This window comes from Dromiciops gliroides, chromosome 6 (genome assembly GCF_019393635.1).
Source record: "Dromiciops gliroides isolate mDroGli1 chromosome 6, mDroGli1.pri, whole genome shotgun sequence".
Lineage (NCBI taxonomy): Eukaryota > Metazoa > Chordata > Mammalia > Microbiotheria > Microbiotheriidae > Dromiciops > Dromiciops gliroides.
Window position 1 is genome coordinate 208,896,471 of NC_057866.1, and position 25,384 is coordinate 208,921,854.

Genomic DNA, 25,384 nt, shown 5'->3' on the forward strand with positions numbered 1-25,384 from the left:
ATAAAAGCACAGTGCACACTGCAGACAGAGGTTCACTATGGTGAATCCTTTCATTTGGGTAATGTCTGTGATATCTTCTGTGATGCTAATGAATACTTCAGCAAAACTAAAATAATAAAATAAAAATAATAAACTGGGCTCAGTGCCCCAAAAATAATCAACAGACACTATATTTTTTTTTAAGTGAGGCAATTGGGGTTAAGTGACTTACCCAGAGTCACACAGCTAGTAAGTGTTAAGTGTCTGAGGCCGGATTTGAACTCAGGTACTCCTGAATCCAGGGCCAGTGCTCTGTCCACTGTGCCACCTAGCTGCCCCAACACTATAAATTTAAGAGGAAAATTTTAAGAAAAAACTTTAATGAGATGCCGGAATATTAAAAGACATATACCCAGGGCAGCTAGGTGGCACAGTGGATAAAGCACCGGTCCTGGATTCAGGAGTTCCTGAGTTCAAATCTGGCCTCAGACACTTGACACTTACTAGTTGTATGACCCTGGGCAAGTCACGTAACCCCCATTGCCCCGCAAAAAAAAAAAAAAAAGACATATACCCAATAGGAATTAAAAAGGGGATGGGGTTTAAAGGGAGAAGGGAAGGAGAGCCATAACTGTTCAGACTTTCGGCTCAGCACAAACAGTGTGCCACACAAAAGATTCAAATAATGATCAGCAAGGACTGTGAAATTGAACAAGATAAATATTCTGTCCTCCAAACAAAATTAGGGGAAAGTCTAAGGAATTCCATTCCTATCACAGTGAATCTCTAATTCTATCACTCTTTCTTTGAGTCTTTCAAACACAGAAAATATATCTCATTATGTCTCCAAAGCCAAATATATGTATATTTTCTATGTTAAATAGGAAAGTCTAAGTGACGAACTGAAGCAATCATTTGAATAACCTAGCTCAAAAATGCCCAGATCAATTATTTGTATTTGCTGACTCAATTCATTAAAAATAGTTCAACACACCTATCTCACTGCGAACATGCAGAATTTCTAAAAAAAAAAACATTTGTTTGGTTTTATCTTTTAAGGAATTATCACAGTTCAGCTGTTGAATTATGTAACACAATTTAATTTTAATAAGATCTTCAATAAAGCTATAGTGTGGTGTAGGCCTCCATCAGTCGCGGACGACCATGGATCAGCGCCTTGAAGAGCCACAGGCCACAGTGTGGCTGTGCAGTCTGATACAGGAGCCTCAGCTCCTGAGTGACTTCTAACGGTAACTGACACATCCCGTGTTGTATCTACCCCATGAGGATTAGCTGGAGTGTCCTCTCCAGGGCACTGGCCTGGGCAGATCAATATGGAAAACAAGCTGTTGCCCATGCAGCAGGTTTTCCCTCTCCGTGACATTGCTGGATCCAAAGGAGAGGCAGAGCCAGTACAGTTTGGCACCGGTGCTGCCGCAGGAGTTGCCAGAGGGATGTGATGTCCAACATCCAACTGCCTAAGGGACTCCGACTCCTGATTTTTCCTCGGGGTTAACTCCCGAAGCCTTTCCCATATAAGGGTATAGCCGCAAGGCAGTGGAGGTTTAATAAAGCTATAAATATACTGGTAAAAGAACTGGGAAGATGAACAATCTGGTGAATTCATTCAGTTTAGCCAAATAATCCAGAGATCAACGGTCTCCAACTCTGATGTGCCAGACTGGTACAACTCTTTGGAGTAGAAGACTTTAGACAATCATAGAAAAAACAAAATTTTGAAGGAACCTCAGAAATCATTCACCCGTGGTAATTTCCCCTATACCGCTGCTAACTGATGGACTATCATCTGGCCTCTCCTTGAACACCTGAAGTAACCGGAAACTCTACTTTGTAAAAACCTCTTCCTTTTTAGGATAGCTGTAATTGTTAGGTAACCCTTTATACTGAGACACATCTGCTTCCCTGAAGTTTCCACCCAGTTGGTTCTCATTATGCCCACAGGAAAAATAGAGAATAAAAACAATCTCTCTTCTACATGATGACCTTTCAAATATCTGAAGTTAGCTGTCATACTCCTACCTATTCTTTTATGCCATGGTCTTTGGTGGGGGTTGGGGGGGTGGTGAAGGGGCAATGAGGGTTAAGTGACTTGCCCAGACACTTACTAAGTATCAAGTGTCTGAGGTCAGATTTGAACTCAGGTCCTCCTGAATCCAGAGCTGGTGCTCTATCCACTGCGCCACCTAGCTGCCCCCATGCCATGGTCTTTAGATTCACATCTTTCCTGACCATGGAGATCCTCTTGGAATCTAACACTGGTATCCAAATTACTACATGGTGAGCCAAAAGTCATGATGTTTTAATAACATTTTGAAAATTTGTTTTATTTTTTTCCATTTATGAGATTTGATTTTTCACATATAATGTAAATTCATTTCCTATGTATACTATATATGATGCTATGGTATTGTAACCTAAACACAAAAAATAAAGGAGTTATTAAATATTGAAACTCCTTCATGACTTTTGGCCCACCCTGTACAAATCTTCCCCCATCTCTGTCACTCACAAAAACACAAGATCAGTGGCCAATCCCTTTAAATCTGTTCAATCTATTCTGAACCTAGATAGATTCTAGATAGATTGTGTTATAATTTATCTCATGTTTCTACATCAGTCTAGCAAACCTCTACAAAAAGGGAATGAGACTGAATGGGTGCAACTTATTCTTATGATACCCATGATGATGCTTTGTGATCACTAATTCCTTTTCAAACTGTTCAAAAAATATTATTCTAATAAGCTATTCTAGAATTTTGCCTGGGATAAGCAATAAAGCTCATTGTTCTATAGTTTAGAGAAGCAATGCTCTTCTTTGATGGTAGAAATAGAGGCTCAACTCTCTTCAGTCTTTAGCTTTTATCACTGCACAGGAATATCTCAATCCTTAATCTTTTTTTAAATCTGTGTATCCCTAAGGAACCTTAAATATGCATCTTTTCTTCTATCACATAATCATAGAATTCTCAAGGAAGGAGCTGAGCCAGTCTAGCCATGAGTCAATTATAAGATAAAGGCAAATCTTTGCTTATTTTGCTCAAAGTATCTGGTGAATCTCTGAGTCTTTCTTATCAAATAAATCCTGGTGGCATCAACTAACAATATCCTTAAGTATTTACTCTCTGATACAATAGCATCTCAGTGAGTCACCCTTTCACTGTTGACGCAAATGATGAGAGATGGGGTTTTTACACCCCAATAGCCTTCTCAAAGTTCCTTGTACTTTTCACCTTTATCTTTATTCTGTATTAAATTTCTTGTCTGAATTATACAGATAATTACCTTTATCATGCACTTCAAATTACTTATCACCACTGTCTTGAAAGAATAAAACAAAATAAAGCGATTACTCATAATGTTTTTATTTTCTGTTCCTTTGTACCTCCTGTCTTATAAACTGCTGAGTATCACTCTCAAATACAAAAGTGGTTCATTCCAAAGGCATCAGCACTACCCAAATGGTGGCTAGGGACTACTAAGGATTAATAAGTACCTTTCCCCTTCTATCAAATCTTAAGGTTCAGCTGAGCATTCAAAACCTTTGAGATGCCTTCCTTCAGCCAATGTTTTTTAAAACGCATTTACGTCAGAACTGGCGATCAGAAACAGTAAAGGATTTGGAACCAAGAGGACTTGGTTTAAATACTGGCTCTGCTATCTACTCACTGTGTGAAGTTGAGTATTTAACCGTCTTGGGCCTCAGTTTCCTCATTTTTAAAATGAGAGAATTAACTAGATGACCCCTAAAGTTCCTTCCAACTCTAAATTCTATGTTCCCAAAACACTACAGTGCTCTTTGCTTAACATATTTTTTTAAACTTTATCCTTTTTTGTGTGTCTGTGTTTTCTTTTGCAACATGGCTAATGTGGAAATGTTTTGCATAACTGCACATGTATAATCTGTATCAAATTGCTTGCCTTCTCAAGGACTTGGAAAGGGAAGGAGGGAGATAATTTAGAACACAATTTTTTTTAAATGAATGTTAAAAATTTTGTTTCCATGTAATTGAGAAAAAATAAAAATAAACAACAAACATGCTAAAAATTTTTTTGCTTAAAATAGAGGAAAACTTATTTTCTACATTGTCCCATTTAGCTCTTAACAGTGACCTTTTTTTCCCCCTATCGCTAATCACAGTGTTGGTCTTAACCACTCTCTAACATCTCTAACCTATCTTCCATACTGATCCAGATTACTCTTCTTTATGCATAGATCTGGTCATGTCACTATTCTGTTCGAAATCCTTTCTATGGCCTACTGAGGAAGGTTCAAACTCCTCTACCAGAAATCTTAGGCCCTCCACAATTTGGTACAATCTTACCTTTCCTGTCTTATATCATATATCTACTCTATCTATCCAACTTAAAGTGGTCTACTTTGCCTTTTTCCCACCCTTCAATATGTCCAGAGCCTTTGTTATTTCTTATGCTGTTTTCCTTTGCATTCTTTCACATATTGAATTTCTAGGCATTCCATGTTGTTGTTGTTGTTACTGTTTATCCTTCATTTTCAAAGAGGACCAATAACATCATGAGGGTGATGTCATGACACATGGATGAATCGGATTAAAGTGAGACAGAGTTGCACAAAGTCACCAGCCTTTCTCTTCTGGAGTCATTGAAGTCCAGTAGCAGTACAAAAGTCAAGGTGACTGGCGATGGCCCAGGATGACCTTGGTGTCTTTGACGGCTGACCAAACTCAAAATGCTTCAGAATGCTTGCTTTGGTGACCTCCACGGCCATTAGAACAAATTGTTCCCATTCAGCAGGAGGTCTTCACATGCTTTGGGTAGACCGCCCTAATTCACCGATGGTTTGAGGTCTATCAGTTACCCTGGTTTAGCCCATTTGCAGAGAGGTGTGGCCACTGTGCATATACATGCTTCTTGGAGTCATGGAAGAGCAGCCCTGAAAAGGGCTCAGCAAGCCCTCACAGCTGAGGTGCTAGTCCTCCTGGAATACCCCATACATCCCAGGCATCCCATAAAGCCTAATCCAAATGCCAACTTCTTCAAAACCTCTCATCCCTACTCTTACTAATGAACTTCCTGCTCTGGCTGCACACAGCCCTTTGAGGGAAGAGGGGAGCATACCCTACACTTACACATCACTAACTCACATTCTCCACTCTATTTGGAATGCTCTTCTCTTCAAGTTCCCCCTCCCTATCTTTTTTTTTTTTTTTTTTTTTTTTTGGTGAGGCAATTTCTTGCCCAGGGTCACACAGCTAGTAAGTGATAAGTGTCAAGTGTCTGAGGCCAGATTTGAACTCAGGTCCTCCTGAATCCAGGGCCAGTGCTCTATCCACTGCGCCACCTAGCTGCCCCACTAATTATGTGCCTTAGAAAACTTTCTAAGACTAAATTACAGAGGAACTGTTGATCTACATTGGTGGAAGACGTTTCCATGCTGGAAATTTGGAGGGTGACAGCAAATATTTGTTGAATAAACAATAGCTGGCATCTATACAGCACTTTAAGGTTTACAAAACACTTTTAAAAATAGCATCTCCTTTTATTCTCACAACAATCCTCTGAGACAGGTGTTATTATTATCTCCATTACTAGCTATTATCCCCTTGCTAGGCACAATGACCAGTAATTGTCTGAGGCCAGATTTGAATTTAGGTCTTCTTGACTCCAGGGCCAGCATTCTTTCCATTAAACCAGTTAGATGCTGAATGAGTCTGTAAATAGGGCCCAAAAAGCCCTGGCAGGTAAAGTAAAGGTTAAGTTAACTCTTCTTATTAACTATGTACATTGGCTTAATTCATCTTGTAAGAATTCAGCTCTTGACTGTTCTTGTTATCCAAAGGAACAGCCTTATAGTGTTTCCAAATAAACAAGCTGATGCCATATTGTACACTTACAATAAAGTGGGGAAATGCTGGGAGTTTGTTGGTTTTGGGGTTTTTTTTGTTTTTTTGTTAGGGCTGATTCATTAATTCAAAGGGCAGCTGGGTGGCACAGTAAATAAGACACTGGACTTAGAATCAGAAAACTCATCTTCCTGAGTTCCAATCCAACCTCAGACACTTGTTGGCTATATGACCCTGAGCAAATCACTTAGGCATTTTCACCTGTTTCCTCATCTCTAAAATGAGGGAGAATGGGAAATAAGAAACCATTCCAGTATCTTTGCCAAGAAAACCCCAAAATGAGGTCCTGAAGAATTGAATATGATGGAAATAACTGAACAACGACAATAAAAATCATTTCAAAATACAGCCAAAGATAGAATTTGGAACTCAAAACTTTAAATAAAAATGTTTATTATTTTTAAAATAAACCAAAAGAAAGTTATTGCACAAATCTACCATATTCCCCAATGCTTCCAATGATCAGGGAACAGACATTTAGCATTCGTCATTCTAAACTATGGCATTCTTTGCCATGATAAATGAACTCTAACATAAAATGATTTTTCACGGAGGGCAAGCCCTCAAGACATTTTTACAAACAATTTTAAGGATACTCTGATGGATATATCATTCATTAATGTGGATATGATATGTATACACCTTCTTGATCGTAAACCTCCAAGGAAGATCTATCCAATAAATGGGAGATTCCCTCTGACTCTCAATGTCTTGGCATATTCATCTGTCTTCTCTTCTTCTCACTCTAAGACCTATTTCCTTTCTTGATTCTATATTTCTCCTCAATAATATCTTTCCTTCATTTCGCACAATCAAGTCTCCCTTACCAATGTGCCACAGTCTATTCAGTCATTTTCCTTATTGGATTACTTGTAATTTTGATTCTTTCAAAACTGTGATGTATAATGCCATGTAACATTGCCATAAGAATAGCACTGAAAGGGGGAAGTTAAGTGGCACAGTGGATAAAGCACCGGCCCTGGATTCAGGAAGGCCTGAGTTCAAATCCAGCCTCAGACACTTGACACTTACTAGCTGTGTGACCCTGGGCAAGTCACTTAACCCTCATTGCTCCACCACCACCCCCAAATAATAGTGAAAGATGGACATAGCCATATGCCATCACTTAAAACAACTGCACAGTTTCCCAACTGCTATCCAATCTAATCTTTTCCTCCTACTCATGTCTGGAAATAATGGTGTTTTTTAAATGAAACAATATCCTGATTCTTCCATTTAAGTCACACAGGATAAAAGTATGTGCCCTCAAGTTCTGTGAGGACAGTATTTCCCAGTGACTGCTGCCAGAATGAATGAAGTTGAATTCTCCAACTTCACAAAAACCCAGAAAAGGAATTAGAATGAGATTTTTTTAAACTGTGCTTATGAGACAGTAACACAATAAAGTGGGACACTGACGTAATTATAAGGATTGTTGAAGCAAAAAAAAATTTATTATAAAAGGGGGAAAATTGTCCCAAATTATCCAAATTGCTTTTATGTGTTAACTGAAATTCACTTAGGTAACTACCGAACCCTCTATTTTATATTGAATATGTCATGTTACCTTTTATGCCAAGGTACCTTTTAGCCCAAAAGCAAAATAGGAAAAAAAAAATTAGTAAGAAAATATGCATGGGGCGGGGGGAGGCTCTTACTATACCTGTTAGTTGCCAGAATGCCATTCCCCTCAAAACCAAGTAGACCCGGCGTGTTTCAGAAAAAGAACATAATTAAAAGTGTTGACAAGGGGATGGAAACAGTGAGTCATGATAGCCAGGAGGGAGCTGAAACAGGCTTAAGTTAGAATGGCTTTCTGAGTTGCAAAAATTCACTGAACTGTTTTAATTCCATTCTTTCCTTGACCATGAAAATTGGGCCACTTAGTCAAATCAACAAGCATCTATTAAACACCCACTCTGTGCCAAGCACTGTGCTAAGTGCTGAGGATACAAAGAAGGGGAAAAGACAGTGCTTGCCTTCAAGGAGCTCACAGTCTAAATGAGGAGACTATAGGCAAACTAAAAAATAGCTAAATGCAAATTCTTTTTGCAACGTGGGGTTGGATGAAGGAAGGAGGAGGGGAGGGGAGGGGAGGAGAAGGGAGGGAAGGGAAGGGAAGGGAAGAGAAGGAATGAATGAGTGAATGAAACAGCCAACATGAAATTTTTTTCTCCTTCAAAAGAATATTTTGCTCTATTTGTTCATTCATTTGATAAGCACTTACTAAGCACTCACCATATACAAGGCACTTTATTAAGTAACTAAGGTTACTAAGTTACTTTACATAGCTACTAAGTAACTAAGTCTACTAAGTTACCAAGGTAACAAGAAAACAGCATCCTTATGGAATGTGCCTTCCACTGGAGGCAATGAATGCATGATGTTCCCAGGTAAGAATAAATCAAGGTAGTGAGTGAGGGAGGCAAAGGAGGGACTCAGATCAAATGCCTTCTCTAAGCATACTGGAGGGGAAAGTGAATGCTTAGATCACGTGGTTAGGGCTCCTACATGACTTTACAAATGAAGCTCAAAGAGCTTCAGAACAATTTGCTCCAAGTCACACAGGTAATAAGCTGCCAAGCTAGGATTCAAATGTAGCTCCTCTGACTCCAAATGCCATGGCGATCAGAGAATTAACAGGAAATTATCCAAGTATTATCATTCTCTCAAATTTCTGTCTCACTTTATCTTCCCTTAATTTTTTTGTTTTCATGGATACAGTCCAAAGAAACATATCAAGTTCTTACAGCCACAACTTATCTAAAAACTCCCAACTGCCATTTGAAGATAAGCAAATAAAATTTTATCAAAATTTAAGCAAATAAAATTTTTATTTTATCAAAAATCTCTGTAATTGATACTTCTCTCCAATAAAAAATACTTTGACCTCCTCCTGGTCTCCCAACACTTTTGCATACCCCCGATCAAAAATATAGGAGAAAGTGAGGAACAGCAGCCATATCATAGGGTCTCGATATTACCTTAGGGAGTTCCTCAATACCAGAGGGATCTGTGATTTGGAGAAATGCATTAGAATATTATAGATTTAGAGATGGGACAGTGGTTATAAGTAATCTAGTCCAGCACCCTCATTTTACAATTGAAGAAACTAAGGCCCAGAGAAGTTAAGTGACTTGGCCAAGATCACATAACTGGTAAATGAAAAACTGGGATTTGAACTCTCTTCCTCAGACTGAATCCAGCACTCTTTCCAGTGTCTCTCACTTCATACACATCTGATTAATACCCATTTCTCTTACTTGAATATCAATAGCTGTGGCAAAGAACAGCAAAGAAAAAAAAAAGAGAAAGTTTTAAGCTTTCTTGTCATCAATCACTTTTCCGCAAAACCTGAACTCCCTCCTAACTTCCCAATCCCTAGCAATGGTGCTGCCATTTGCCCTGGGTCTGCTCTTAGAATCTCAATGATTTTAGCCTCTCTCCCTTCTGAGTTATCCCACCTCCTAACACCAAATCATTTTCAATTATTTCTTTCCCACCTGTCCTCCCCTTGGCAATCCCCACTGCCAGTCCTCTAGCTCAGGCTCAAATTATCTTTCATCCAAACCACTGTGACAGCCTTAGAATCAGCCTATCCCCATTCTAATTCATCTGACACCCTGGTCTGATCAATCTTCCTAATACCCACATCTGAACACAGTACTTCAGAATTCAAACACCTTTAATGAACCTCCAGTGCCTGTCGCAAGTGGTAGTGACCTTCCATGATATGCTATAACTTCTGTTTCTTTATCTGGTACCACTCCCAAGCTACATGTATGCTATGCTTGTCAATTAATAGCCAATCTTCAAAACAAGCCCCATGCTTTCATCACTTCCATCACTTCCAAACCGTCTCTCTCCAAATTCTGCCTATTGAAGTCCTCCTCTCCATCCTTTAAGACAATGCTTAGACATCATCTCTTCCACAAAGCCAGTCCTTATCTCTCCAGCAGAAAAGAATAGCTCCCTCCTCTTGAGATTCCTGACATGCCAGATCATCCTTACTCAGGTATTTTCTATTTTGCATCAGGTATTTGCATGTCATCTCCTTTCATCAATAAGCATTTGTAAAGCACCTAGTATGTGCCAAGCACTGTGCTGGATGTCAACAATTCAATTTTTTTTAAATCCCCTGCCCTTGAGGGGCCTACATTTTTTATACTAGATTATAAACTGTATCTTAGCAGTGCCTTACATATTGTAGGTGCTTAATGACTATTTATTAACCTAAACATGAGCAATTAATTTTAGTTTTTAAAGTCTTTTAACCAAAGGAAAAGATCATCAAAATTTCACTTTAGAATTATTGGGGGGGGGTGAAAATGGGTTTTTTAATTTTTGTTGGTTATAAGTTCTTTATGCTCTAGAAGTCTTTAAGAACTAATATATTTTTTTTAAAAAGAAAAAGAAAAAGAACTAATATATTGTGTTTGTGTTGGAAAAATACAAACAAGAAAGCTCTGACACCCTGAGCAGCTGGAAATTTCTTTGCTGAAGGATTCGTTTACAATTCATTATTCTAGCTGCTAGCCTTGTTGGGATGATTCATCTAACCCTGCAAAAAAAGACGACCTCAGCATTTTTTAGTTCTTGCAAAAATAGGTTATTTCAGCTATGGGGACATAAATCTTTACTTTCTAATGAGCAATTAAAGTCAAGCAGACTGCCTTGTGCATAGTAGGCACTTAATAATGGCTGGCTGAATTGACTTTGCTTGTCAAATAGCTTCCTCTTTGACATTCTTCAATGAAGGCTATTTCACAGTGTTATTTTGATCATGTTAGAACTTTATAGACAATCCACCATCACAGGTCAAAACCTATCTGGCACATGCTCCCTCTTCTCATACAATTCTTGTCCATGGTCTTTCCATAAATTCTCCATAGAGGAGGCCTTCCTCTGGTGCTTTTAAGATTTAAGGCATGGGGCAGCTAGGTGGCACAGTGGATAGAGCACCAGCTCTGGATTCAAGAGGACCTGAGTTCAAATCCAGCTTCAGACACTTAACACTTACTAGCTGTATGACCCTGGGCAAGTCACTTAACCCTCATTGCCCTTCGAAAGAAAGAAAGAAGGAAAGAAAGAAAGAAAGGAAGGAAGGAAGGAAGGAAGGAAGGAAGGAAGGAAGGAAGGAAGGAAGGAAGGAAGGAAGGAAGGAAGGAAGGAAGGAAGGAAAAGAGAAGAAAAGAGAAGAGAAAAGAAAAGAAAAGAAAAAAGAAATGACAAGTAGGATGACTTCAGAAAGGCCTGGAAAGACATGCATGAAATTATGTATTGTGAAGTGAACAGAACCAAGAGAACATTGTACACATAAACAGCAATATTGTTTGATGAAGAACTGTGAATGACTTGACTATTCTCAACAATACAATGATCCAAGACAATCTCAAAGGACTACTGATGAAACATACTATCCACCTCCAAAGAAAGAACTGATATTGACTGAACACAGACTGAAGCATGCTATTTTTCACTTTCATTTTTTTCTTTTAATCAAGTCGGCTTGTACAAAATGACAAATATGGTAATGTTTTACATAATCATACATGTATAACCCATATCTCATTTTTTGCAGCCTCAAGGAGGGGGCAGGGGAGAGAGGGAAAGAGGGATAAAATTGGAACCCAAAACCATATATAAAAAAGTTTATTATTAAAAAAAAAAGAATTCCCTTTATTCCACTGGCCAGTCCATACTGTAAACTCACAACCATTTAGCATCAATAAGAGGATGGCATTAAAGAGACTTCATTTCATAATGATGCACTTTATTCCACAATTATACAATAATATGCATGTTGTTAATGATACATGTTAAGGTAAATCACTATTTTTGTCTAAGTAGCCCCTTTCCTTACAGCTTATTAATTGCATACCAATGCTTTTAGTCCTCATTAGGTATGTTAGTATAGCAAAAGATAGGTTGGTAAGCTGTTGTTATTGTTCTGTTGTTGTCTTTAAAAGATGCTGGGACAGGCTCAAAGAGGGAATAAAATACATACTCAATTAGGTGTAGAAACTTATCTTAGCCTACAGAAAAGTAGGAGGGGAAGGGAATAAAAGAAAGTGGAGGGAGGATGATCAAAGGGAGGGCAGATTGGGTGAGGTGGTGGTAAAAGCAAAACACTTTTGAGGAGGGATGGGGGAAAGGAGAAAAAGGGGGAGAGAGAGAGACAGACAGACAGACAGACAGAGACAGAGAGAAAAACAGAGAGAGACACACAAAGAGAAGGATGAACAAGGGGGAAAATGGGATGGAGAAAAATATACAATAATCATAAATCAAAAAATTTTATAGCAAGTTTCTCTGACAAAGTTCTCATTTCTCAAATATATAGAGAAATGAGTCAAATTTAAAAGAATGTAAGTCATTCCTCAATTGATAAATGGTCAAAGGATATGAACATGTAGTGAAAACTGTAGATGAAGAAATCAAAGCTATCTATAGTCATATGAAAAAAATGCTCTAAATCATCATAGATTGAGAAATGAAAATTAAAACAACTGAATACCAGACTGGCTAATATGACAGAAAAGGAAAATGAAAAATGTTAGAGGTTATGTGGAGAAATTGAGACAGCAGAGCACTGCTGGTAAAGTTGTAAACTCATCCAACCATTCTGGAAGACAGGTTGGAATTATGCCCCAAAGACCATAAAACCATCCATATAAGGATTACATCCCAAAGAGAATTTTTTTTTAAGTATCTATTTGGGAATTCAGTATTTGACAAAAACTGCTGGGAAAACTGGAAGATAGTATGGCAGAAATTAGGCATAAACCAACATCTTATACCCTATACTAAAATAAGGTCAAAATGGGTACATGATTTAGACATAAGAGGTGATACTATAGGTAAATTAGGAGAGGAAGGAATAGTCTACTGTTCAGATCTTTGGAAAGGAGAAGAGTTTATGACCAAACAAGAGATAGAGAATATTATGAAATGCAAAATGGATGATTTTGATTACATTAAATTAAAAAGGTTTTGTACAAACAGAAGCAATGCATCTAAAATTAGAAGGAATACAGAAAGCTGGGAAACAATTTTTATGGCCAGTACTTCTGATAAAGGCCTCATTTCTAAAATATATAGGGAACTATATAAAATTTATAAGAATCCAAGTCATTCCCCAATTGAGAAATGGTCAAGGGATATGAACAGGCAGTTTTCTGATGAAGAAACCAAAGCTAACTATTGCCATATGAAAAAATGCTCTAAATTTCTATTGATCAGAGAAATGCAAATTAAAACAACTCTGAGGTACCAACTGACACCTATCAGATTGGCTAATATGACAAAAAAGGAAAATAATAAATATTGGAGAAGCTGTGGAAAAATTGGAACACTAACGCATTGTTGGTGGAGCTCTGAACTGTTCCAACCATTCTGGAGAGCAATTTGGAATTATGCCCAAAGGGCTATAAAGCTGTGCATACCTTTTGACCCAGCAATACCACTCTTGGGTCTTCTTCCCAAAGAGATCATAAAAAAGGGAAAAGGACTCACATGTACAAAAATATTTATAGTTGTTCTTTATGTGGTGGCAAGGAATTGGAAATTGAGGGGCTGCCCATCAATTGGGGAATGGCTAAACAAGTTGTGGTATATGAATGTAATGGAATTCTATTGTGCTGTAAGAAACGATGAGCAGGAGGAGTTCAGAGAAACCTGGAAGGACTTGCAAGAACTAATGATGAATGAGATGAGCAGAACCAGAAGAACACTGTACACAGTATCATCAACATTGTGTGTTGATCAACTGTGATGGACTGGATTCTTCTCACCAATGCAATGGTACAGGAGAGTTCCAGGGTACTCATGATGGAAGAGGATCTCCAAATCCAGAAAAAAAAAAAAGAACTGAGGAGTATGGATGCTGATTGAACCATTCTATTTCTTTTGTTTTTGGTGCTGTTGTTTTTCTTTCTTGAGGTTTTTCCTTTTTGCTCTGATTCTTCTCTTATAACATGACTAATGCAGAAATATGTTTGATGTTTTTATATATATATATATACATATATATATATAAAACCTATATCAGATTACCTGCTGTCTAGGGGATGGGGGAGGGAGGGAGAAAAATTTGAAATTGGAAATCTTATAAAAACAAATGTTGAAAATTATATCTACATGTAACTGGAAAATAATAAAATATTTTTATTAAAAAAAAAGGACCTAGTTGTACTAAAATATTTATAGCAGCTTTTTTTGTGGTGGCAAAGAATTGAAAATCAAAGGGATGCCCATCAATTGGGAAGTGGCTGAACAAGTAGTGGTATATGATTCTAATGGAATACTACTGTGCTATAAGAAATGACAAGGAGGATGATTTCAGAAAAACTTGGGAAGACTTACATGAACTGATACAAAGTGAAGGAAGTAGAACCAGGAGAAGAGTGTAAGAGCAATATGGAATGATCATCAACTGTAAATGATTTAGCTCTTCTCAGCAATTATAATGATTTAAGATAATTCCAGAGGACTCATGATGAAAAATGCTATCTACCTCTAGAGAAAGAACTGTTGGCATCTGAGTGCAAATAGAAACATACTTTTTAAAAAACTTTATTTTTCTTGGGATTTGGGGGGGGGGCTCTGTGTTTTCTTTCACAATATAACTAATATGGAAATACATTTTGCATGACTATGCATGTATAACCTACGGTAAATTGTTTGCCTTCTCAATGTGGGGGGGCCGGAGATGAAGGAGGGAGAGAATTTGGAATTCAAATTTAAGACTAACATTAAAATTGTTTTTACATGTAATTGGGGGAAATAATTTTTTTAAAAAGGGGAGCATCTAGGTGTCACAGTGGATAAATCACTGGCCTTGGATTCGGGAGGATCTGAGTTCAAATCCAGCCTCAGACACTTGACACTTAACTAGCTGTGTGACCCTAGGCAAGTCACTTAACCTTCATTGCCCTGCAAAAAACCAAAAACAAACAAACAAAAAAAGATGCTGGGACAAAAAGCAACCTCTTATGTAGAACAACAAAACCTAATACTTTCCAATAAATAAGCCATCATGTTCTTAAGAGAAGGTAGAGCGGCTAGGTGGCGCAGTGGATAGAGCACCGGCCCTGGAGTCAGGAGTACCTGAGTTCAAATCCGGCCTCAGACACGTAACACTTACTAGCTGTGTGACCCTGGGCAAGTCACTTAACCCCAATTGCCTCACTAAAAAAAAAAAAGAGAGAGAGAGAGAGAAGGTAGAAATGCACTAGTGTTTAGCTGTTATGTATAAAATTCTGGCACATGGTATGGTTGATGGTTTTGTGGGAAGGTGAAAAAAAGTAGTGAATTTGGAGCCTGAGGATCTAGGTTCAAATCCCAGCTCTGCTACTTACTAACCAGATGACCTTGGGTAAGTTATTTCACCTCGATGGGCCTCAATTTCCTCATCTGAAAAATAAAGAGGTTGGAGTAGATGATTTTATGAGGAATATTCCAAATCCAGATCCTATACATTGCTGATGCTGAGTCATTGTATTATATGAATGTGTATATAAAATTATATAGGATATTTGTATAATATTATGTAGTCTATATAATTTCTACCTAACTGTATGCATTATGTGTAATATAACTGTATAATTGTAATGGATTTGATCTGAAAATAAAATGAGAAATATGTATTGAGTGTTAAAACACTCTTCCTATCCTCAAGGAACTTAAAATACATTCATTTCTATGTATAGCATTATGCTAGGCCCTTTAAAAATAGAAAGAAATAGCAGACTTTATGTCTAACCTCTAGGGATGTCCATCTTTCCCTCAAAACCTCTTCCCCCTTTTGATTTCCGACCTCAGTGGCAATCACCTAGTCATATTGGAAACGTTAGTGTTATCTCCTACTGGTCATATCCAATCGGTCAGTTGGACTCCGGGACAGCTCCCCAGTGCCCTCGTCTGCCCCTACTGCCTCCACCGTCCCTCAGCTCAGCCTGCGGAGCACTAACTACTCAAGTCCTCCAGGCATGCCCACCTCTAGCCTCTTCCCTCTGAAATCCATGTGTGAGGCTGCCTTCTACACAGATTTCTTGGTTGTTCAGCCATTTCATGTGTCTAACTCTCCATGACCCCATTTGACGTTTACTTGGCAAACATACTGAAGGTTTGCCATTTCCTGCTCCAGCTCAGTCTCCTCTTAAAACCCTGCAGTGCTTCCTGATAAAGATCAAGGTGCCCCACAGGCTCTTCCATCCTCATCTCCCTCTACATCCCCCCAGATAGTCTATACTTCTGACTCCTTACCATCCCCCATAAAGACTTTTAACCCTTTGTGTCATAGTGACCCCTCACCCCCAAGCTCCAATTACTGAAGCCCAACTCCCATGTCACCTCCTCCTCAGGTCTCCTCTGGGGGCTCCAGGAGGTGATTCTTCCTCTCCCCTTCATGCCTTTGTGCCTCTCTTAGGTACTTAGGTCTAATTTGCGGGGGGGGGGGGGGGTTGGTGGTGGTGGGGGTTTTGTTGTTGTTTTTCAAGGCAATGAGGGTTAAGTGACTTGCCCAGGGTCACACAATTAGTAGGTGTCAAGTGTCTGAGGTCGTATTTGAACTCAGTTCCTCCTGAATCCAGGGCTGGTGCTTTATCCACTGTGCCACCTAGTTGCCCCTTTATTTTGTTTTAAAGTCAGTGGTCTACATGTCCTGACCCACTATTAAGCTGCAATCTTCATGAGGGAAAGGACTAATTCTTATTACCTAATACTGTGCTTTATGTATTAGAAACATAATATATTTTTTAAATTACTGACATGAAAGTGTTTTATAATCTTGTTAGGGAGATAATTTGCCAATTCACTTTAATTAAATGACTAGGCACTGAAGAAAACCAAGGTGCATCCTCCCCACAAGAGGCCCGACCTCCCCTCCATTAGTTATTAGCATGTTCCCCATCTTGAAATTACTTTACATGACTTTGAATATACTGTGTATCTACTTCTCCGGGAACATGGACTCTCCTCCACACAACAGAAGGTAAACTGTTGGAGGACAGGAACTTTGGGACTCTGGAGCACCAGTGCCCAGCATAAGGCCTTTCACACAGGTAGACATAATTAACATCTCTTTTTAGGTCCATGACTAAGTACCCTGTAGCAGGCGTGGACTTAGATTCATTACAATATAACCTAAAGCATGAAAAACAGAACTCATTATCTTTGCCTACAAACCCACTCTTCCAAACTTTCCTATTTCAGTCAAGGACATCCTTAGCCTTCCAGGCACCAAGGTTTACAACTCAGGGTCGTCCTCATCTCCTCATGCAATCTTACCCCATATAGAGGCCCAATCTGCTGCCAAATATTTTTGATTCTTACCTACACAATATCTCCCATATCTGCCCCCTTCTCTCCATTCAGGGGGTCATCTCTAGAGTTCAGGTATTGATCCTCCTATCGCCTTCTCTCCCCAGTGTATCCTCCACACCTTTGCCAAAGCACCAGATCAACCTCGCTATAATAAACTCCAGTGGCTCCCTCTTCTCCCTAGGATCCAAGAAATCCTTCAGTTTGGCACCGAAAGTCCTTCACCATCCTGACTCCATGCTACCTTTTCCATCGTCTTTACTCTCTTTCTCATATTCCACCATCCAGCCAAATTAGCCTTCTTACTATTCTACTACACACATGCAATCTCTTAGCTCTTTAGGTTTTGCTGTCTCCTATTCCAGGTATCCAGACCTCAGTTCAAATCCAGCCTCAGATAGTTCCTATGTTTGTGACCCTTAACCTCTGTCTACCTTAATCCACTGAAGAAGGAAATGGCAAACCACTCCAGTATCTTTGCCAACAAAACCCCATGGACAGTGTGGTAAAAATTATTTGTGGTATAGGCTTTTGAAGGACCTCCCCTTTTGGGGGAGAAAAGATTGAACACTCCCTGAAAGGAGGTTAGAGGGCACTTCCGGAACGCTAGCTCTCGAGGCACTTCCCAAACGTGAGGCGACTGTGGTCCTGGTGGCACATGCTGGTTCTCGGTCTGGAGGGCTGTTGAGGTGTTTGGTGAGTTAATGACGGAAAACCCTAAATTCCTTTGAATTAGCTTAATAGAAAACAGTCTGAGGATTACATAGGCTAAATTTAGAGTTAAGAATATCTACCTGTATTCCTATTTTCCTATTTCTTTATCTTTGATTTTTATTAGTTTCACCTTTGTTGTTTAATTAATTCCCAAGTAATAAAATCTGATCCTTTTGTGAACTAAAGCTTAAAGGCTCCTTTCTTATTGGCCTGGGAGAAATATCTAAAAAGGGCAGTTCAGAGGGGAGGATTAAACCTTAAAGGTCCCTCATATTTCTAGGACCCCAATATTAAAGTGAGTCACCCAAATAATGCTCTGTATATCAAATTTTGGCCCTCACAACAGTATGGTCCATAGGGTCATGAAGGGTCAGACACTACTGAACAATTACAATCCCTAAGATTCACTCCCTCATCATCTCCATCTCTCAGAAACCCTTCAAAGTTCAGCTCAAAATACCTACAACCGGGGCAGCTAGGTGGCGCAGTGGATAGAGCACCGGCCCTGGAGTCAGGAGGACCTGAGTTCAAATCCGGCCTCAGACACTTAACACTTACTAGCTGTGTGACCCTAGGCAAGTCACTTAACCCCAATTGCCTCACTAAAAAAAAAAAAATACCTAAAACCTCTGACATGAAGTCATTACTGATCCCACAGCTGATAGGGTCTCTCTCCGAAAAATCTCATTCATTCAATTTACTTTGTATATATGTGTGTGTGTGTGTGTGTGTGTGTGTGTGTGTGTGTGTGTGTTGTTTCTTCAGATAGACTATAAGGCGCAGTATGGAGGTGGAGAGAAGGAACAAGCATTTGTATAGTGCCTACTATGTGGCAGGCACTGTGCTATGGGCTTCTTACAAATATTATCTCATTGTATTCTCATGACAACCCTTCAAGGTAAACTCTATTATTATCCCCATTTTACAGTTGGGGAAACTGACGAAAACAGAGGTTAAGTGACTTGCCCTGGGTCACACAGCTAGTAAGTGTCCAAGGCCAGATTTGGACTCAGGTCTTTCTAACTCCAAGCCCAGCACTCTATCTGCTGTGCCACCGCAGCCTTCCTGTAAGCTTCCTGAGGGCAGGGATGACTTCATTTCTGTCAGCTTTCCCAGTGTCTGACACATAGTTAGCAATGAATACTTGTTGATTAAAAAGTAGTTATAAACTTTTGTTATGGCTTGCTCATCAGGTTCTGGGGGTGTCAGTCACCCACTCAAACTACAAATATTTACAAAGTGCATACCATTTCCACGGTGTGAAATAAAAATTTACTTCCATTGTAAGTACCTATCATAAACAAACAACCGTTTAATATACGCATTGCTTTCCCTTTCTTCTTCCTCTCCTCCTGAAATGATATAAAAATATGGGCTTAATCATCCATGGAAATCTTCCCAGAATGAGATTATTTATAAATGGTTGCTGAGAAACTTTATCTCCCAAGAAGCTACCAAATCTAAATGTAAACTACTGTAAAATGAACTGTAATCCTGGAAACTATAACATGTGAATATCAAATACAAATAGAAAGATGATGGTTTACAGAGTCAAGAAAAGGAGATGTAGGGGGAGTTGGAAAGCAAAAGAGTTTTTTCAGTATTTCTACAAATCTGTTCAGAAGTGGGAGAGCTCTGATTTCTAATGACTATACCAGTGTGGGGAGGGAGGGGGGTAAGAACCCTACAGTGAAGAAGGATACTACTCTATAATGCATTAGCTTTATGTGAATAACCTTGTAGCAATCTCTAAATTATAATTTTTTAGATCTATGATCATGAAGCAACTTTTTGATTTGTTTCGCTGTTTGGATCTACCCCTCCCCATCCAAGAAGCAGGTAATATTTACAAATGATGAGCACTCATATCTTATCCTATATAAAGGTATTCTGGTTAACATGAATCAGTTTCCTAGAGCATCATAATGACCCTTATTAAGCTGATAAAATAAAGTTTATGTATCTGAAAACATGAGGACATGAGACTGGGGACTCGCCTGGCACGCGTGGATTGAGTATAAAACAGCTTGTTGGCATCTGGCATCTTCAGTTACAACACTGGTACCCTGAATTAAGGACTGCTTCTTTATGAAAGTAAATTATAATAAATTCACACTCTTCCCTTCACCTTATATTCCCAATAAGGGCAGCTAGGTGGCACAGTGGATAAAGTGCTGGGCCTGGAGTCAGGAAGACTCATCTTCCTAAGTTCAAATCTAGCCTCAGACATTAGCTGTATCACCGTAAGCATGTCACTTAATCTTGTTTACTTCAGTTTCCTCATCTCTAAAATGAGCTGGAGAAGGATATAGCAAACCAATCAGTATCTTTCCAAAGAAATCCCAAATGGGGTCAATGAAGAGTCAGACAAGATCAAAAAACAAAAATAAATAAGCAAATTAATGAATGAATGGATGTATAAAGCAAATAACTTGATAAATAATAAATGTGACAATAAATGTGACAAATAAAACAAAAACAAAAAAATAAATGAATAGATGAATGAAACAAAAACAAATAAATAAATGAAAAAAGAACTAGATCATCTTTAAGATCTCTTCTGTTCTGAAATTCTATAACTCTTCAATCCTGTTCAATTCAGCAAACATGTGCTAAAGTACTATAGAAAGCATTAGGCATTCAACAATAGTGAAACCACAGACTCTGTAGTCAAGGAGCTTAAATTTATATCCAGGAGAAAGATGGCAGACAAACATGGTGGGTATATGCAACCTATAGCTCTATACCAACAATGATTATGTCATTATGGAGACGCATGACTAAAAAAGAAGGTGGGTTAGTTATGTTGTGAGAAGGAAAACAAGACAAAAACAAAAATTTAAACCTATCAAGAAACAAAGACTCCCAGAATTTGGCCAACGATTCACTTGAGTATGGTACAAATGTGCCACAAAGTGGGAGGAGGCAATGTCTGCAATCTGTTGGAGCTTAAAACTGCACTAAGACTTTGGGGACACCTTGTATAGAAAATGAGATAACGGGGGCGGCTAGGTGGCGCAGTGGATAAAGCACCGGCCCTGGATTCAGGAATACCTGAGTTCAAATCCGGCCTCAGACACTTGACACTTACTAGCTGTGTGACCCTGGGCAAGTCACTTAACCCCCATTGCCCCGCAAAAAAAAAAAAAAAAAAAAGAAAATGAGATAACATGTAAAGAGTTTTATAAACCTTAAAGGACTATACAAATGTTAGTTATCATCATTATTAAACTAAGATATGGTCTACAAATTTGAATAGAGTTCTCAAACACCATTTCCTTAATTACTTGTTCCCTTTCCAATCAACTTTTCTCTTTTGGAATTCCTGTGACCCTTCATCATTTCTAGGAATGTTTGTAGGACTCCTTTTGGTAGTATCATATGTCCTCAAACATATCAATCAACATTTATTAAGTGCCTACTAAGTGTTGGGCAGTGTGCTAAAAGCTAGAAATTTTTTTTTAAAAGTCAAAAAACAGCTCCTGCCTTCAAGGAGCTTACAATCTAATGAGGAGCTTACAATGTAATGGGTAACTGTAGAATACAGCAGCCTTTTCTATTGTTCTTGTGGGCTAGAATAAGTTAGCCTCAGTATCACTCATCAAGGAGTCACTAAGCACCATGGCTTCTCAGATCTCTAACAACCCCTCTCCTAATAGCAGTGGATAGATTACTCATACCATTATTCCTTGAAAATAAAGAACTTGCTTCCACCTCTTAGGGTCTAGATACACCCTATCTGGGAAGCTTTTAGCCTATTTCATAGATATAAGCCTTGAGAAATTCCTCCTCTTCATTTTCTGGGTCACATCCTTCAAATCTTCCAAAGCAAATTAGGATTCCCCTCTGCCTCTTCAGTCTCTCTCTCTGAAGCACTTTAACTACCCCCCAAGCCATCTGAAGCACCCCCCCTCCCCACACACACACATACAAACACACATTTCAAATAATTTTTTTTTCTCTCTCTGGTATTCTGAAATGTAAAGGAGTATATTTTCTTACCTTTTTCATTTTCTCCTTTAGTTGAAGGAGAACTTCCACTTTATACATATATAACTATTACTTTTCCACTGGCAAACAAAACAACACTGTGATCTCTTTGGGTCATTGTAAAATGCCCTTTGCCTTCCACACCTGCTGGAAGGAAGAGCTGCCCACTCATTGTCATTCTTGTTGACTAGTCTTGTGACTACCTCCCTGGCAAACTGCAATGGCCCACTGTCTCTTTGCCATCTCTATGGAGGAGAGTGAGGGCTCAGTTGCAGGGGACTTTACAGTAGGCTTCCTGGCCCATCTCTCAATATTACTGATGCACAGTACCTTGCACAGAGATGTGGGTTTAAGTTGTTAATACAAACAGAAGCTGTTCTCAGCTGTACTATGCCTAAGGTTCTCCAGCAGAAATCCAATTATCAGTCACTTGGCATCTCTTCCTATTTCTCTTGCCCATCAAACTTCATTCTGTGCCATATTCACATCTATGAGTACTAAACTAAAATAAGTGAATTAGGGACCAAAATGAGGGAGTCTATTGTTTCTCGATGGGCTTGTATTTTTGGTTTTGTTTTGTTTGGGGTTTCTGGCTTTATATTTCTATAATGTAATTTGTTCACACCTCGTTTAAAGTTAAAAAAAAAAAAGGCTCAGCTCTGGTTGACAGTTGATTTAAAAAAAAAAAAAAACAGCCTCAGGAGAAAAAAAAAATCCCTGAGGGACTAAGGTAAAACTGACAAACTTCACTACTAAGATTAAAAAAAAAAATACTCGGGGGGGGGGGGGGGGGGGTAAGGGAATAACCATCTCAGTAGGGGGTGGGAGGGGAAGCCTCTATTCAAGCTGAATTATTTTTTTAAAAGAGAAAGTGGAAGAAAAAGACATTAACCTTTCTCCTCCTTCCCACTCTAGATTTCAGCAAGGTGTCTCCCACCATAGGAGGGCATACCCAAATTTAAATGAGATTAAATTAAAAGTTTCTCCTTCTCCTCTATCCCCATCCAAAGGAAAGAACTTCATTCAACTAAGGAAAAAAATGTTTATGGTTAAGAAAAAAGCCTAAATACTACAAAGGTATAAGAAAAGGTCTTCTAATTCACTTGATTCCCCAGAGTATGGGAGTCTTAGACCTCAACTCCTGAGCCCTCATCAACAAAAAAAAAAGGGAGGGAAAGGACTTTTATGACATCAGAGATGAACAAGGAACAAACAAACCTAGAGGAGAATAACTAAAAAAAAACAACATAAAACCATAAAGAAAAAAATAACTTTCCCATAAGAATATTAAAATTCTTTGAAGAAATGGTAGGAGTATGGGGAAAGATTTAAAAGAAATGAGAACTATAGAGGGTAGAGTAGAAAAATGATCAACAGCTTAACAGAAAAGGTACAAAACCTAAACTGATAACAAATTCCCTAAAAATCAGACAGGACCAAATGGAAATTAATACCTCCAAGATGGAACAAACAACTCTGAAAGCATATCAAAAGAATGAGAAAAGAAAGAAAAACAACTGACCAAAAAAACAGAACAAGGAGAGATCATTTAGGAATGACAGGATTACAGGAAATCCATGGGGGTGGGGGGGTGGGAGAGAGCTGACTATCATATTAAAGAAAAGTGCCCAGACATAATAGAATGAGGCAATGTGGAAATAGAAAGAATCTACCAAACTCCCCTGAAAGAAACCCCAAAATAAAACTTCCAGGAATGTCATTGTCAAAATCCAGAACTTACAAATAAAAAATTACTATAAGCATCCCAAAAGAAAGAAATCAAATATCAGGGGAACACAATCAGGATCACATGAGATATGCCAGAGAAGCAGAGAACAAAGAATGAGATATTCCAAAAGACCAAAGACAAAGGTATAAAAAAAATTTAAAAAAAAATCTTACTCAGCAATAGAGAATAGTCCTAGGAGAAAAAAAGGAATCTTCAATGAAACAGAAGATTTTCAAATGTTCCTGATGGAAGAAAACTGTAAAAAGAAACTTCGAAATATAAATATGAAAATCAAGGAAAAATGTAACTATAAGTGAACAATATGAAGAGATTTTATGAGGATGAAGTGTAAAAAGGCTTAATGTCAGAAGAGGATATTGAGACAGACAATTGAGACAGAGGACCTATAAACAGTTTTGTTATGTTTTAAAGATGTAGGAAAAAAGAAAAGAGTCTACGTAGAGAGGGTATATTAATAGAAAATGGGAAAAGAGAAAGGAGAATTTAAGACAAATAATTGGGTTGTGCAAGTAGAACTATAGGCACACAAGGAAGGAATACAAACAGTTTGGTGTAGAAATACATTAAATTTGGTGGAGATACTGATAAGTACAGGAAGTGGGGAGAAATGTAAGAGAGAGGGTAGATTCAGAGAAGGATTAGTCATAAGTAAAACAAACCTTAAGCTTTGAGAGGGAATAGTGAAGAGAAAGTTCAGAGGGTGGGGGAAAAAGGGTAATAATGAGCTAAAAAGGAAAAGAAGAGTATAGAGTAAAAAAAAAAGGTATGAGACTAAGAGAATGGAAAGACATAAAGAATTAACTATCATAAATGTGAATATGATTAACTTACCCATAAAACAAAAGTTAGCAGAATGCATTAAAAAGCAACATAAAACAATAGATTCTTTGTAAACACATACACACACACACACACACACTCTTGCAAGATAAAGATTTACACAAGGTTAAAATAGGGGTCAGAGCAAAATCTATTATGCCTCAGCTAAACACACAAAAAAAGCAGAGGTAGCAAAGATGATTTCAGACAAGGAAATGGCAAAAATAGACAACTAAGACATAGAAAGGAAAACTATATTTTGCTGAAAGGAAAGCCTGACAATGAAGCTATTTCAACACCTAACTTATATGTACCCTGTAATATAGCTTCTAAATATTTAAAAGAAAAATTAAATTATAAGGAAAATATACCATCAAACTATATTAATGGGGGACCTCAATTTATCCCATTGGCCTTTTTAAAAATAAACATGAGGGGCAGATAGGTGGTGCAGTGGATAAAGCACAGGCCCTAGATTCAGAAGGACCTAAGTTCAAATCTGGCCTCAGACACTTGACACTAGCTGTGTGACCCTGAGCAAGTCACTTACTTACTTATGGGGCAAGTAAGTAAGCAAGTAAGTAAGTAAAGTAAGTAAATAAATAAATAAACAAACAAACAAACATGAGAGAAGTTAAAGACCTGAATAGAATTTTAGAAAAATTAGATAAGATAAATCAGTGGTGATTGTTGAATGGAAATAGAAAGGAGTATGCATATTTCTCAATTGTATGTTTTACAAAGTCAATCAGACCTAAGGACACAAATACAGAAAGCAGAAAATGATATTAAATAATGCTGCCCACTGAAAAGATTAAAAAGCAACTGGAGACTAAATAATTTATCTTGAAAATTTATCTAAAAGAACAAATCATAGAAACAGTAGATAATTAATTTCATTAAAGATAAT

General features: G+C 38.2%; 1 protein-coding gene across 4 annotated transcripts in view; it reads right to left on the reverse strand.

Annotated features, from left to right (window-relative positions):
• Positions 1 to 25,384, reverse strand: part of IRF2 (interferon regulatory factor 2) — a 149,751-nt gene that overhangs the window by 112,274 nt on the left and 12,093 nt on the right. The window contains exon 2 of one of the 4 annotated variants that reach the window (XM_043971938.1): positions 15,243 to 15,293. The exons of 2 other annotated variants lie outside the window; for them this stretch is intronic. The gene's annotated coding sequence lies outside the window, so the exon portion shown is untranslated. Of the gene's footprint in view, positions 1 to 15,238; positions 15,294 to 25,384 lie in introns of all 4 variants that reach the window. One more of the 4 variants, XM_043971939.1, reaches the window with a different exon arrangement.